The following is an 11,331-nucleotide window of genomic DNA, read 5'->3' as shown; positions in this document are numbered from 1 at the left end:
TGTAATTTTTATTTTTATTTTTATAGCTATAGGATACTGTAATCAATACTTGAAAATCATTTTGTACCTCATCTAGATTATTTCATATATAATTATATATATATATATATATATATATATATATATATATATATATATATATATATATATATATATATATATATATATATATATATACAAAATAGTGAACCTGTTCCGTCAGAAAGGGTGCTAATGTAAGAGAGCCGAGAAATAACGGCTCAACTACCCTCGAAAATAAGATCTCTGTAAGAGAGAATAAGGGTTTCAGTAATGAAAGTGAAGTATGCGTACGGATGTGTAGCCGGGAGAGTGACTGGTTTAGTGTGAAAGTGGGTTATTTCTCAGTGGCTATTGTGAACCTTTGTGGATGGTGCATTGCGAGAAATCTGAGGAAGGACAATACTGCCCTAAAATGGAAGACTAGAGTATATGCAAAAATACAAAACTGAGAAAAATGGTAGATACTGCAGTTTTCCCTTGCCTTACTACTGATTTTGCAGATACTGCAAGTGGGACCCCCTAAATAAAGCATTGAAGATTCTTTCCGAAACTGCGGTAACTTGTGTTTTATTGTTTCACGAGCCGAATAGGTGGCCTATCTCAATTTCGAAAATTTTGAAGATACTGCAGTTTTCCATTTTAGGGCAGAATAGACGTTGGTCCAAATTTTTTGGGTAAGAAAGTATATTGAGACTGAAGTGCAAAATTATAGATTTTTTTCCTGATAAAGTACTGATTATGGATAGTGAAGAAGAAATCGAAGAAGCTGGTGGAATAGTGAAAGGAACTGGTGTAAAAAGAATTGAAATTGTCAGAAATTTTTAATTTTTCAAGAATTGATACAGTGATAAGGATAGTGGGATGAGACGGATGAGATCGGTATAAGATGGCTCGGTCATGTCGAGAGAATGGGAGGCAATAAGTATATATATATATATATATATATATATATATATATATATATATATATATATATATATATATATATATATATATATATATATATATATATATATATATATATATATATATATATATATATATATATATATAAATCATTTACCAATGTAATTCCTTCATGAAATCCACAGAGATTTCTTTCATTAACGAGTCATAATCTAATATACCGCATTGTGTCTTTAGACATTTCTCTGTCACCTTACGTCGTCTCCGATTTTGTTGAATGACGGAAAGACAGTCATTTAGGAAAGGCAATAAACATGTGCCATGTAATATACATCGTCTTCGAGTGTATTTGTACGTTCGCGTTTGTACACCTGAGCTGCCTTTGCATGTTTGAGTACCCTGTGTCACGTAAGTGTTACGCATATTATTCAATTTTTTTTTTCTTTTTTGGCGCGGGGGTGGGTGGGGGGGGGCTGCCTGTGGTTTTTGTAAATGTTTAAAGAGGCCGGTAATGGAGTCGATGGTCACGTGTCATGCTCTCTGGCCGTTTTGAAAAAATGAGGAAGAGCTTAGAAAATGTCATAAAAAAATTATGATGATAAGCGAAACGTAAAAATAAGCTAAAAGTAAAAATAAGGGAGAAGGGTTTAGAAAAAAAAAAAAAAAAACGTGAAAATAAGCGGGGCGTGAAAATAAGTAGAAGTAAGTTTGAGGGTTACAGTGCCAAGAGAATTTAGAAGTAGTTTTCTGAAATTTTTTTTAATGTAAACAGACAAAGAGAGAGAGAGAGAGAGAGAGAGAGAGAGAGAGAGAGGACGTGAAAATAAGTAAAAGTAAGGTAAAGGATTGCAGTGTCAAGAGAAAGTAGAAAGTAATATTCTGAATTTTTCTATATTTAAAGAGAGAGAGAGAGAGAGAGAGAGAGAGAGAGAGAGAGAGAGAGAGAGACGTGAAAAATAAATAAAAGTAAGGTAAAGGATTGCAGTGTCAAGAGAATGTAGAAAGTAGAATTCCTCATTGTTTGAGAGAGAGAGAGAGAGAGAGAGAGAGAGAGAGAGAGAGAGAGAGAGAGAGAGAGACTTAACGTTTGTGTGCTAGACACCTTTTTTTTTCTTTTCCCCTTTTGCATAATTAACATAACCATGCTACCTGTTACGTGATGTAAAGGCTTAATTACGATCCACTCGAGGAACGATACTTTTTGTTTACGGTCGAATAGCGTGATATTTAAGAACAGTGCGTGGGTGGATTATGTTACATGGAAAGAAATGTACTTTTATATATATATCTATATCTATCTATCTATATATATATATATATATATATATATATATATATATATATATATATATATATATAAAGAAATGGAGCTATATATTTTTTCCTATTCATGTTGAAAGTTTTGACTATGTTAAATATAGTTTTGATTTATGTAATTATTATCAGATAGATTTGATTTTTTCGTGTGTGTTTTTGACAGTTGTAAGCATGGATTATATATATATATATATATATATATATATATAGAGAGAGAGAGAGAGAGAGAGAGAGAGAGAGAGAGAGAGAGAGAGAATAGTTTTCTCCATGCTTGCAAAGTGACAATTACGCGACATTGAGAAACAGCTCAACATTTTATTGCTCTCTCTCTCTCTCTCTCTCTCTCTCTCATCAGAAATACCGTCAGGTTTCTCACGTTACCAGGACACGTAAACTTCAAAATTCATGGCAATAATACTTATGGTGTCATTACCATTGCTTCGTCTCTCTAAACTATATTTAGAATTCAGTGGTCATAGCATTGATGATCGATTGCAAAATCAGTTATTATTGACCGCTCTAAATTAATTATTTAATGATGAGTGATTAATTGCAATAGTGATTATGATGATAGTTTGTGATCGAGCTTTGGGGGCTATGAATTATAATTATGTATTTCCATAATGTTTTACTTGTTTCAAGAATATTATATACTTATGAATAATATGGTTCTTATTGATAAACTCAGTTTTATCATAATAATGATAATAATAATAATAGTAATAATAATAATAATCCTTATTATTGGTTTTTATCTCAGGGAATTTATCATTATATCGTTCTTATTGATGATAGACATTATTATTATTATTTTTATTATTATTATTATTATTATTATTATTAAATCAGAGCCTATCCAGTATTGTTTATATTTATTATTATTATTATTATTATTATTATTATTATTATTATTATTATTATTATTATTATTATTATTATTATTATTAATGTTGTTGTTGTTTTATAATTATTATGATTAACTAGTTTTGTAATTATTATTATTCTGTCTTCTTAAAGTCCACGCTCGCCATATCAGTAATTGAAAGAAAATTGCGCAGAGTTCTCAGGTCACGATAAGAATACTACTCCATAATAACAGGTCACGATGACCTCTTGTAGCCAAGATGACCCCTCATTACGCAACGTAATGAACGTAATGAAATACCGTAATGAAAGGTTATTTCTGATGAGAACCCTATTTCTGATGTTATTCATATTATTCAGCTGCAAGGAAGACTTGATTATATTTGCTCTGCTTTTGTCTTCTAGTCAATTTTGGGCAAGTTTTTAATTAGGGGGTAGTGAGGTTAATTTGTGTGTCTTCCAGTCCTCCGTACCTGTCATCTGGGCGTGCGTGCGTGTGTGTGTGTGTGTGTGTGTGTATGTGTGTGTGTGTTTGTTTGTTTGTTTGTGTACTGTCAGTTCACCTAGTAAACAAAATGCGAACTGTGACGCTTCTTAATTTTTTCATGTTCTTTTTTTTCCATTGATCAATTTTATTCCTTTTTTATATGTTTGTTATATTGCAATGTTGTCTCCAGATACCATTTCGTTTCTAAAGTGCTTTATTTTTCTAGTTTTTCTTTAACAAATTGGTCGTTTGATTTCTTATTGTTTATATTCTACAATGAAATGGAAGACTGCAGTTTCTGCAAAAATACAAAACTGAGAAAAATGGTAAATACTACAGTTTTCCCTTGCCTTACTACTGATTTTGCAGATACTAGAACTGGGACCCCCTAAATACTCGTGGAAAGCATTGAAGAATCATTCTGAAAATGCAGTAACTTGTGTATTAGTGTTTCACGAGCCCAATAGGTGGCATATCTCAATTTCGAAAATTTTGCTGATACTGCATTTTTCCATTTTAGGGCAGTATTGTGCTAGGTATATGCCAGCACGGGCTGTTGCTTCGAAACGAGTTGCCCATTCTTACTTTTGTGTTATGTCCTCAGACTTGTAAAGCAGAAATTCTTCTTAATCTGTATTAACTGTATATCAGAGTTTCTTTTTAAGTTGCCTAAACTTTTTTTTGATAGAATTATTCATATATCAAGTCTTGCATTGGTTCTCAAACTTTAGCAGAGCCTTGCCATGTTTCAGTGGATATGTCTGGGTATGGTAGCATCTCACTTCTTTGTAAATAACCCAAGAATTAATGAAATCATATCTCAGGAGATCAGTAAAATAATTGTAAATAAATTTAGTGTTTTAGTGACAGTTTTTTGAATTAAGAGACTGAAAAGTTATTTTTTATTTTTTCCTAAAATGAAATACTTCCTCACATCTCTCTCAAACATCCTTATATCCCCTCACACCTCATGCTCGTAACACTAATCTCTCACAATCCTGTCACTTATACGCCCAAAATCATATCTCAAGAAAGGGTAAAATAGTTTTAAATAATTTAATACTCCAATGATAGTTTACGAATAAAACGCTTGAGAATTTAATTACCAGTTTTCCTAAAACGAAGTACATTTTACAAAGCCACCTACGTACATGCATAATCTCATCGCCCAGCCACGGATATAAGGATATCCTTATACATCCCTCACACCTCGTCCTCGCGACACTTATCCCTCATAATCCTGTCACTCATACGCCCGCCGCTCATCCGCTGCCCTCATCAGAGGCAGTGGAAGTCCTCATTGAACGAAGGTAAACGCTCATGATGCATATCGATGGCATTGCTAATCTGGTCTCCCTCTCGCCCACAAAGACACCTTTAATGCGAATTCCCATTCCGAGTGGATGATGGTGGTGATGATTCCCATTGCGAGTGGATGATGGTGGCGATGATAATGATGAGAGGGCCGAGGGAATAATACGCCAATTGTGGCGCTGAGAAGACTGGTTTTGGCACTATATAGGAGGGTATTGGTGTCAGAGGAGATTTAGTACTTGTGAATTGATGCGGTCTGCGTTATTCCCTTAGAAGGACGTTTGGGACTTCTTTGGAATAATTGGGGAAGGTGAATTTTTTGAGAAGGACCGGTTTTCTGTTTGGACACAGTGCATGAATGGATGCACATACATACATACATACATAGTTAGTCGACTGTGGTGGGTTACATGCAGGTTGGAATGGGCGACTGGGGCTAAAGACCTCATCCCAATAGATTTGCTGAAGATGTATTTATATATCCTATATACATAAATTTATGTATATGTATATATATGTATATATATATATATATATATATATATATATATATATATATATATATATATATATATATGTGTGTGTGTGTGTGTGTGTGTGTGTGTGTATGTACATACATATATGCATTATGTATATGTATATATGTATATATATATTTATATATATATATATATATATATATATATATATATATATATATATATATATATATATATATATGTGTGTGTGTGTGTGTGTGTGTGTGTGTGTGTGTACATACATATACATAAATATATATGTATACATATATATATATATATATATATATATATATATATATATATATGTATATATATATATATATATATATATATTTGTGCGTGAGTGTCAGTGTTTATAGATGCGTGTTAGTGGATGTACTCATATTACACACACATATATCCTGAGAGAGAGAGAGAGAGAGAGAGAGAGAGAGAGAGAGAGAGAGAGAGAGAGAGGACCCAAGGAGTCTCGTCTCGTGCATCTCGGGGCCACGGCTTGTTTGTTCCGTGCGGGTCCCTATTTAGCAATTAATCAAGTCACAAGGGCTGATTCCTTGAAGTCAGTCAGCGCCGCTTATCCATCACCCGTTGGCCCTCCTGCTATCAGGCAGCTTATAGCCACGGCGATTGAGAAATGTTGTCTCGATATATATATACATATATATATATATATATATATATATATATATATATATATATATATATATATATATATATATATATATATATATATATATATATATATATATATATGTATATATATACTGTATATATATGTATATACTGTATATAGATGTGTGTCTATATAGTATATATATATATATATATATATATATATATATATATATATATATATATATATGTGTGTGTGTATATATGTATATATGTATGTATGTATGTATATATATATAAAGGCTAATGCCACGAAGGAAAATTGAAACAACGGAGGGGTATTAGCCTTTATTTATACAATCATGTTCCATTTCTTCGTGATTCAGTTATATATTTATATATATATATGTAATATTTTTTATATATAAATCTATATCCATCTATCTATCTTTATATATATATATATATATATATATATATATATATATATATATATATATGTATGTATGTATATATATATAGGTGTGTGTGTTTGTGTGTGTGAGAGAGAGAGAGATTGTTTGTGTTTATTTGTTTATCTGTTTGTTTGCTCACGCATATCCTTTCGCTAATCGCCCGTCAGATTGATTCTTGAGTCGCGTGATGCCGGAAGAGTCAGCTGCCTAAAAAAAAAAAAAAGAAAAAAAAGAGAGAGAAAAAAAGGATGCATCCGATCGCCTAATAATGATTGCTTGATCTATTTTCCAGCCGTCAGGAAGACGAACGGCCTAATTGCATCAGGCTGCAATCACGGCCGTTAAATATTGACAGCCGGACTCGTCTCTAACCGCTTCCGCCGTCATTTTCTCTCTCTCTCTCTCTCTCTCTCTCTCTCTCTCTCTCTTTTTCTTTTTTTTTTTAAATCTCCTGTCGCGAGTTTTCCGTCAGATCCTCTTTGGTGTTGTTCTTTCGGGTGGTGACGTCATGTTGTTGTTGTTTTTATTGTTGTTGGATGTCAGCATTTTTCATTTAGTTTTCTTTCTTGTGTTCAGCTTGTTTTGGTTTTTTGTTTTTAGTTTTCTGTAAAAGAAAGCTATTGTGACGGCTTTGTCTGTCCGCACTGTTTCCTGTCCGCCCTCAGATCTTACAAACTACTGAGACTAGAGGGCTGCAAATTGGTATGTTAATCATCCACCCTCCAACCATCAAACATACCAAATTGCAACCCTTTAGCCTCAGTAGTTTTTATTTTATTTAAGGTTAAAGATAACCTTAATCGTTAGCCTTGCAACGATATAGGACAGGCCACCACCGGGCCGTGCTTAAAGTTTCATGGGCCGCGGCTCCTACAGCATTATACCGAGACCACCTAAAGATAGATCTGTTGTCGGTGGCCTTGATTATACGGTGTACAGAAAACTCGATTGCGCCGAAGAAATTTCTTCGCATTCTTTAGTTATTTTTTTTTTAAGTATTATTGTGGTGTTATCATTTGTTTGAGTGTTATTGCTCTCTTTTATTCTTTGCTATTATTGGCGTTAATCTACAGCTTCTAATTTTTATTACTGATGTTGAGTTCTTGTCATTCATTGTGTTATATTGTTATTGTCATTCTTGTTTATTCATTGTTTTTTTTTTTTGTTGTTTTATCTTTCACGATGTTCATCATTTCTAGCGTTCATCTTTTTTTTTTTTATCCATTGCTATCGTTGGTATTTAACTTTCGTATTCGCTATCACTACTGTTAGGAATCTTTCTGATTTTATAGATAATAGATAATAGTATATAATTTTATAGGTAATAGTATAATTTTATAGATAATAGTATAATTTTTAGATAAAAGTATAATTTTATAGATAATAATATATAAGAATAACATTCTTCCATGAGTTCACCTACTTACTGTAACCCAGTACTCCATACACTATTTATTTATGAAATTATTAAGTCGTGTTTTTTTTTATTTTTTAATAACTGATCTCTTCTTTCTGTTTCCCACTATCTTCTGGTACCTCATTCCACTGAACACCATAATATTCTTTGGAAGCTTGAATTTCAAGTCAGTGGCCCCTGTGTATTGTTCTATATGAATCGGAGTAATTTTCTCAATAAGAAGAAGAAGAAGAAGAAGAAAGAAGAAGAAGAAGAAGAAGAAGAAGAAGAAGAAGAAGAAGAAGAAGAAGAAGACCCTCTTTGAGGACAGTTTTGTCCACTAATATTGATGTGCAGGAAAAGAGAATTATTATTATAAGAATTGAGAAAATTCAGCATAAAAGCAGTTCGCAAAATGAAGCCATTTTATTCAATAATAATAATAATAATAATAATAATAATAATAATAATAATAATAATAATAATTAAAGCCCTCATTCCCATTTAGGAAAATAAATCAGATTGAAATTCTTTATATTATCCTCAAAAGGTCATTTGTAATGGCTGGTCTCTCATACATAACTTTAGTGGAGAAATGTTTCAACATAAAGGAATTTTCTTGTTGATAGTAATTTTTTTTTTTTTTGACTGGGTTTATTTTTGGGTAGTCTAGCCATGCCCGTGCCCGTCAGCGATTAACGCACCATGAGACATGTCATGCCATGAGAGAGAGAGAGAGAGAGAGAGAGAGAGAGAGAGAGAGAGAGAGAGAGAGAGAGAGACTGACTGTCTGGAGTATTGATAATCAGAACGGTGCAGAGCGCTGTAATGCGTGCAATATTTTTCGCCTCTTTTCACAAGATTGATGATGCAAGGTGCAGGAGAATCAATTAGTAGGTCGAGAGGGACTTAGAAACGACAGGTAAAATGACTATGGTGTCACCCAGGTCACGGGGAACCCCCCAGTGGTCCTGAATATTAATGGTCTTAAAAAAAATCAGGTGTGCTAGGGGGTTGAGATTCTGGTGTCACTGACACCGGATTGAAAGTTGAACATGATTGAGAACTGCGGCCCTATGCTTACTTGTTTAGTCCGCACTTTTTCTGTCCGCCCTCAGATCTTAAAAATTACTGAGGCTAGAGGGCTGCAAATTGGTTTGTTGATCATCCACCCTCCAATCATCAAACGTATCAAATTGCAGCCCTCTAGCCTGAGTAGTTTTTATTTTATTTAAGGTTAAATTTAGCCATGATCGCGCGTCTGGTGCCGCTATATGTGCCAACAACACAGGCCATAACCGGGCTGTGGCTTAAAGTTTCATGCGCCGTGGCTGAGACTTACTGGGCAAAAACCTAGTGGTTATAATTTTCATAAGAATTCACAAATAAGTTTTTGTGTGAGTGGTTATAATTTTCGTAAGAATCCACACATAACTTTTTTTGTTGACAGACGAACAGACAAACGACAACCATACAGAACCAGAAATACCATATTCCGCTTTTATTCCTCGGTCCTGAAATGCTAAGTTCGATCCCACAATTATATTATGTGTTTATTTCGTCAATATCAGCTCTCCCTGAAATCGCTGGTCCGGCCACTGCTTCTATTGCTTGATTGCCAAGATATATCAGTTTCTCTCTACCTTTATCCACCTCTCTCTCTCTCTCTCTCTCTCTCTCTCTCTCTCTCAAGCGTTCCTTCCCACTTCTTTTCTCTTTTCCTTCAGATCTTGATCAGTGTCTGGCGTAACGACCACAGTTTTCTTTCCTTTTGTCTGTCTGTCTGTCTGTCTGTCTGTCTGTTTGTCTGTCTGTCTGTCTGTCTGTCTGTCTGTCATTGTCCTTGTCCTTGTCTTTGTCCCTGTCCTTGTCCGTCCTTCAGTATGCATGTCATCCATCACCCTGTTGACAGAAGTGAACAAGAATTTTATATTTCATGGGACCCAAATTTGCTTATCACTGACCACCTTCTCTCCAGAAGATTATGAAGAGAGAGAGAGAGAGAGAGAGAGAGAGAGAGAGAGAGAGAGAAAGAACGTCAAAGAAAGTGACCAAAGTACACGAGAGAGAGAGAGAGAGAAGAGAGAGAGAGAGAGAGAGAGAGCTCAAAGAACGTCAAAGAAAGCAACCAAAGTACACGAGAGAGAGAGAGAGAGAGAGAGAGAGAGAGAGAGAGAGAGAGAGAGAGAGAATAGTAGTCTCTGAATATCAGTTCGTCAGAACTCCCATGAAATTGCTTGCATGTCTGTCTGTCTGTGTCCGTCTGTGCGCCCTGTCATGCTTATGGGTCAGTGGGCTCTGGCCTGTCACTCTCGATAATAAGCCTTAATGAACGTAATGGTTGTTCCCGGGGTACGTATTGACCTGAGGAAAGTATCGACATCGCCATTATCATCATTAGCATCATTACCATCATGAAGTCCCCATCAATTCTTCCATTATTTCTCTCTCTCTCTCTCTCTCTCTCTCTCTCTCTCTCTCTCTCTCTCTCTCTCTCTCTCAGTCAGGTCACCGATGGCGTTTGGCAGGAAATGAAATTGTCTAAGACATATCATTCACCGAGTGATTACTTCGTTGTTCAATTGCTTGCGTTTCTGTCACCTTCCTTCAGTAATAATAATAATAATAATAATAATAATAATAATAATAATAATAATAATAATAATAATAATAATAATAATAATAATATGTTCTTGAAAAGTAGTGTTTTCTTCATGTATGTTTCACAACATATATAATACGATACAGTATATGTATATGTATATGTATATATATATATATATATATATATATATATATATATATATATATATATATATATATATATATATATATATATATATATTTATATTACATATTTCAGTTTGAATTAATGTGTTAGGCAGCATTTTTTTAACACTTTAATGAAAAAATGTCAGCAATATTTTTGCGATTTAATAGTGTGTTTTTATCGGACCTTCTCAGGTTTTATCAATTTTAGTAGATGTTTCTGTGGTATGGTTGTTTGGTCATCTTGAGGTCGAGTCTCAGACAGCATATTATACCTCTCTTGTCTTCCATTCTATGTAATAATAATAATAATAATAATAATAATAATAATAATAATAATAATAATAATAATAATAATAATAATGATAATAATAATAATAACAATAATAATAATAATAATAATAATAATGGAGAAACTAATCTACAGTCATGAATCTGTACAAATATTATAAAAACAAATATAAACAGTGAGCTTTCGAGAATCTGTGCAATTCTCATTTTCATGGAACTGTGAACTTTCTTTCTCATTCAGATCAGTACCTTAGTATTTCGTGCTCCATATTGCCGCTTGCACCGGGCCCCTAAAGGCCTGTTGGAAGTTCCAGTAGCAGGTGATTCTCTGTATGGTAGGAGAGTTAATTATAAATTGAAGTCTTCTTGTTCTTTTAT

The sequence above is a fragment of the Macrobrachium rosenbergii genome, chromosome 21 (genome assembly GCF_040412425.1).
Source record: "Macrobrachium rosenbergii isolate ZJJX-2024 chromosome 21, ASM4041242v1, whole genome shotgun sequence".
NCBI lineage: Eukaryota > Metazoa > Arthropoda > Malacostraca > Decapoda > Palaemonidae > Macrobrachium > Macrobrachium rosenbergii.
This window is presented reverse-complemented; position numbering follows the sequence as displayed.